We start from the raw sequence: 6,000 nt of genomic DNA on the forward strand, positions 1-6,000 counted from the left end.
TTAGGGTAAGAAGTAAGAAGCTAAGTATAGGAAAAGACAGTGGGAAAGGAGGCATCTCTAGCACGAGAAGGTTTTAAAAAAAAAAGTAGTCTGGAGAGTTAGGAGCTGAGCTGAAACCTTCATTTGAGGAAATACCCATGCCACCCAGAAGCTATCTTAGCTTCTGATTCTCCAGGCTACTTTTCCATCACAAAAGCATTTTCTCCTACTCCTCTTTTCGGTTCCCTTTTGTGAATTTTCTTCTTTCTTCCTTTTCTTCTAAGTTTCTTGAGAGCAGAGACTTTCTTTTTTGCTTGTATTTGATTCCCAGTGCTTAGCACAGTTGTCATAGTAAGCACTTGACAAAATGTTTTATCTAATCTAAACTCATCTGCAAAATGTACTGGAGAAGGAAGGTAAAAGATTCCAAGTAGCATCATTCATAACAGTGAAAAACAAGATGGTGAGTTGGGGACAGAGACACAAGCCTAATCCACACTGAAGACCTATAAGAACCAGCTTCTCTGCCTAGTCTCACCATTGTTGGCCAACACTATTATTCTTCCAATTCCAGTGACACTAAATAAGAATATGCCTCTCCCATCTCCATCTGCTACTTTGGATCTTTCTCAACACTACCTTTCTACAGTATAGGTCTTCACTCCACCCCTTCTACTATGCCCTCTGGAGTTCCCATTCCATACTCAACAAATTTCCCTTCACTTTAGACTACTTCCTGCCTCCTGTTTTTCCCATTTTCTGTCAGTCACAGAGACCTGGCTCCTCCAGGGGTCACTATAGCACTTGGCTATCCTCTCTAATACTGGCGGTACTTATTTTTATATTCACCTGACACATTGGTTCTGGAGGATATGTTGGCATACTTCTTAATTCTTATTGCCATTTCTAGACTCTCCCCCTTTCATCTTCACTCAGCAACCTTTCCTCCTTTGAGGTTTACTCTAGCCAAAGTTTTCACCTAATCCTGGTGCTTATGGCAGATAGCTCCTATTCATATGCTGCTGAACAGAACTGGAAGAAGTCATGCAGCCAAGCTGACTGGATCTACTTCAGCTAACCTCACCTGGGACCTCCTTTCAGCTAGGAAGTCCTTTTACTCTTCCCTATTGATTATCTATCCTGTTTTCCCCAATGGCAGTCCTAAATCTTTTTACTACATGCATTCTTTTTTTTTTTTTTTTTAGTGAGGCAATTGGGGTTAAGTGACTTGCCCAGGGTCACATAGCTAGTAAGTGTTAAGTGTCTGAGGCCAGATTTGAACTCAGGTACTCCTGACTCCAGGGCCGGTGCTCTATCCACTGCGCCACCTAGCTGCCCCACTACATGCATTCTTAATCTCATTTTCTCCAGGAAATTGCTATCAATTATCCTTACCCACTCTAGTCTTTAGTTTCTATCTATTGGTTCCTTCTCTGCTGCATATAAATATGACCAATTGTCTCTCATCTTTAAAAATTCTTCAGAACCAGGAGAACATTGTACACAGTAACAACAATATAGAATGATCAATTGTAAATGACTTAGCTATTCTCAGCAATTCAATGATCCAAAACAATTCCAAAAAACGCATGAAGAAAAATGCTTTCCATTTCCAGAGAAAGAACTGATGGAGTCTGAAATCAGATCAAAGCATACTATTTTTCACTTTATCTTCCTTGTGGTGTTTTTTTGTCTGTGTTTTCTTTCACAACATGAATATGGAAATATGTTTTGCATGATTGCATATGTATAACCTATATCAAATTGCTTACCTTCTCAGGGTGGGGGTAGGGAAGAAGGGAGAGAATTTGGAACTCAAAATTTTTTTAAATGTTAAAAATTGTTTTACAAGTAATGGGGGGGGGCAGTTAGGTGGTGCAGTGGATAGAGCACCAGCCCTGGATTCAGGAGGACCTGAGTTCAAATCCGACCTCAGACACTTAACACTTACAAGCTGTGTGACACCAGGCAAGTCATTTAACCCCAATTGCCTCACCAAAAACCAAAAACCAAACCCAAACAAAAAAACCAAGTAATTAGGGGAGGGGACAGCTAGGTGGCGCAGTGGATCAAGTATGGGCCCTGAATTCAGGAGGACCTGAGTTCAAATTCAGCCTCACACACTTAACACTAGCTGTGTGACCCTGGGCAAGTCACTTAACCCTCATTGCCCAGTACAAAAAGCCAAAAACAAACAAACAAACAAATCCCATTTAGTGTACAAGTAATTAGGAGAGAAATAATTTGTGTGTGTGTGTGTGTGTGTGTGTGTGTGTGTGTGTGTGTGTGTGTGGCAATTGGGGTTAAGTGAATTGCCCAGGGTCACACAGCTAGTAAGTATCAAGTGTCTGAGGTCACATTTGAACTCAGGTCCTCCTGAATCCAGGGTCAGTGCCTTATTCACTGTGCCACCTAACTGCCCCTAAAATAATATTTTTAAAAAATTTCTTCACTATACCATACCATGCCTTCTAGCTCTGATCTTCTAGAAAGAAAGAAAAGAAAGTTATCTATACTAGTGTCTCTACTATATCTCCTCCAAGTCATTTCTCAATTCTTTGTAATTTGGTTCATCTCTTGATTAAAACTGTTCTCTTCAAAGTTGCCAATGAATTCTTTTTTTTTTTTTTTTTGGTGAGGCAATTGGGGTTAAGTGACTTGCCCAAGATCACACAGCTAGTAAGTGTTAAGTGTCTGAGGCCGGATTTGAACTCAGATACTCCTGAATCCAGGGCCGGTGCTTTATCCACTGCACCATCTAGCTGCCCCCACTAATGAATTCTTAATTGCAAATCTTATGACCTTTTCTCAATCCTCATCCTTCTTGATCTCTTTTCAGTATTTGACACTAATGACCACCTTCTCCCTTTGCATACTTTCTCCTCTGCAGCTCTTTGACACTGGTCTCTCTTGGTTCTCTTCTAACCAATCTGGTGACCCCTTTTTAGTCCCCTTTCCTGGTGAATCCTCTATATCTGTAGGTGTAATTTAGGAGTATTTCTTAGATTCTTCTTTCACCTCTTTCTATATTCTCTCCCTTGGTGACTTCATTAGCTTCATTTAATACAATTATCATGTCTATTCAGATGGCTCATAGATCTATATACTCTAGCCTCAGTTCCTCTTCTGAGCTCCATACCTGCATCACCAGTTACACATTTTGTCATCTCAATTGGATGTCCCATAGGCATCTCAAATTCAACATTTCAAAACAGAACCCATTATCTTTTCTCCTAAATTCATCCATCTTCTGACCTACACTTTTTCAAGGGTACCATCATCTTTCCAGTCATACAGATTTACAGCCTCAGTGTGGTCCTCATCTCTTTACTTTCATTCATGTGACATATCCAGTTGTCAACTCTTGCTGTTTCTAACACCACAACATCTTTTATTCTCTCTAATCACATAGCCACTACCTTAGTTCAGGCCATCATTACATTTTATCTATACTATTGCTCCAAGCCTTCTAATTGGCCTTCTTGCCTCAGTTCTTTCCCTATTCCAATCCATCCTTCACTGTCCTCCCTTAAAGGAGAAAATATTCATTGGAATATTTCATTGGAAAAATTCAGTTCTTGCCTCTCTAGCCTACTTTTCAATGTTGTCTTGTAAGCACCTTCTTGCCCCCTCCTCTTTTTAGCTCTGTGTTGTCTTCCTCCATTTATAAATCCATGTTTGTTTCAAGATATATTTTTGGTAGTCCAGACCTGTGATTTTTATCGGGTAGGGGGCTCCAGGTCAGGAAAGTCTACCAATGCAGATCAGCAACTACTTTCCAATTTATAGTCTTGGAAAGGCAATAAAATGGAATGAAACCAACTGGTCCATAGATAATCAAATTAATGACTTTACTTTCATTAACATATTGTTTTAACCAAATGAACTATAGAGTAACTTACATACATACATACATATATACATATAAGTATATTGTGCGTGTATATGCACAAAAGAAAACAGAAAAAAACCTCTTTGCTTTCCTAAGTAATGTTATAATACTGTTCTATCACTAGATGGCAAGAAAACCCAGAAACATTATAGTTCTCAATCCCTACATTTTACAAAAGGAGTTGGGACTTTCCCTCATGGATCTAATTCAGCAGTTCTCAAACTTTTTGGTCTGGGGATTCCTTTAAATGCTTAAAAATTATTGAGGATATTAGGGCAGCTAGGTGGTGCAGTGGATAAAGCATCAGCCCTGGATTCAGGAAGAACTGAGTTCAAATCTAGCCTCAGATACTTGACACTTTCTATCTGTGTGACCTTGGGCAAGTCACCTAACCCTCATTGCCCTGCCCCCCAAATAAATAAATTAACAAATCATTGAGCATTCCCCCAAAAGCTATTGTTTATGTGGGTTATAGCTGTTGACATTTACTGAAATAGAAATTAACACAGCTTAGTATTAATATGAAATTAGTTTTGACTTTATGGACCTCCTAAAAGGAATCACAAGACTAGGTTTGGAGAATTATTGATCTAATTCTACTTATAATTAAAGTGACTATGGGGCAAAGTCCAAAAGATTGTATATACAAGTAGGATGGTACATATCATTATAAATCCCTATTATGTATTTGTCAAAAGGTACTCTTTTTTGGTTAGTGATTTTATTCCCTTTGAGTTCCTTAGTTCAATACACTAATTACTGGAGTATTTGTTGTACCAATAAAAGTTTGTTTAAGACCTCATCCCTTCCCTGATTCTGATATTTACACAACTACAATTCTGGCAATAAGGATGGGTTCTTGTTATAACTGGGCAATTAAGGCGCTGTTAACTCTATTCTTGAGTGTTTCCGATAAGCAACTAGATATGGCCTACACTCTAAAACTTGAGAACACATGCCTAAAATGGTTACTTTGGCACAAAATAAAATTGTGGATCAGTTCACCTGGGATTCTTAGGAAAGTTGCTTTGTATGACTCAAAACAAAGAAAACAGAAAATCTTAAGCAGAAGTATGGTGTTTTCTAGATCTGTGTCAAAATAAAATAGAAACTGGAACCTCCAAATCATAAAAGAATCCACAAAGGCTTTATATTGACTCAGAAAAAACCACATATTACCATTATCCATATTCTATTCTCTTTTTATTTCTTTTGTTAAATATTTCCCAATTACATTTTAATCTGGTTGTGGCCAATGAGGGAGTATTGCTGAAGATGGCCTATGGAATCCAAATTTATGCCATAAGGAAATCCTTGAGTATTCTTCCATCATCTAAAACTAAGCTATTTTATGTTTTTGTGGAATTATTAAAAGCAAACTTTTCACCAGTGCCATCAATAAGTGCTCTAAGATATAAATTTCACAGAGAAAATAAGCAGCATGACAATTCCATTGCTACTTTTATTACAAAACTTTATCACTTATTTCAACACTGAAATGCTAGGAATTTTTAAAAAGAGGAATTATTTTGTATGTTGTGTTTTCCTCATTGCTATGACTCACTATATCCTTGTTTTTTGTTTGTTTTTGGTGGGGCTATGGAGATTAAGTGACTTGCCCAGGGTCACACAGCTAGTAAGAGTCGAGTGCCTGAGGCCAGATTTGAATTCAGGTCCTCCTGAATCCAGGGCCGGTGCTTTATCCACTGAGCCACCTAGCTGCCCCTTATGACTCACTATATATAGCTGGGGGTGGTGGGAGGAAAGGAGTTCCTCAATAGACATTTTCGGGTATGTATGAATTAATAAAGCCCCTCGTTAAATTCATTTTTAAAAAAATCATTTTCTTTTTTATTGTGACAATAATCATCAACAAACACAAATATTTCAATATACCAAGAAAAATGAGAGGTTTGAATAAGAAACTGTGAACTTCTGTTACATCATTTATTTTTCTGAAATGTATCTATCTATAATACTTAACAAGGTAGTAACAAAACAACTAAAAAATTGTCTACTGGGTAACAAAAAAGAATTTGTTGAAAGAAATTCTATCTGAGCTGTTACCATCATGCTTCTTAATTCTAAAGTCAACTAGAAACTATGGAAAAAGATAAAGTAAACTTCAG

The sequence above is a fragment of the Dromiciops gliroides genome, chromosome 4 (assembly GCF_019393635.1).
Source record: "Dromiciops gliroides isolate mDroGli1 chromosome 4, mDroGli1.pri, whole genome shotgun sequence".
NCBI classification, from domain to species: domain Eukaryota; kingdom Metazoa; phylum Chordata; class Mammalia; order Microbiotheria; family Microbiotheriidae; genus Dromiciops; species Dromiciops gliroides.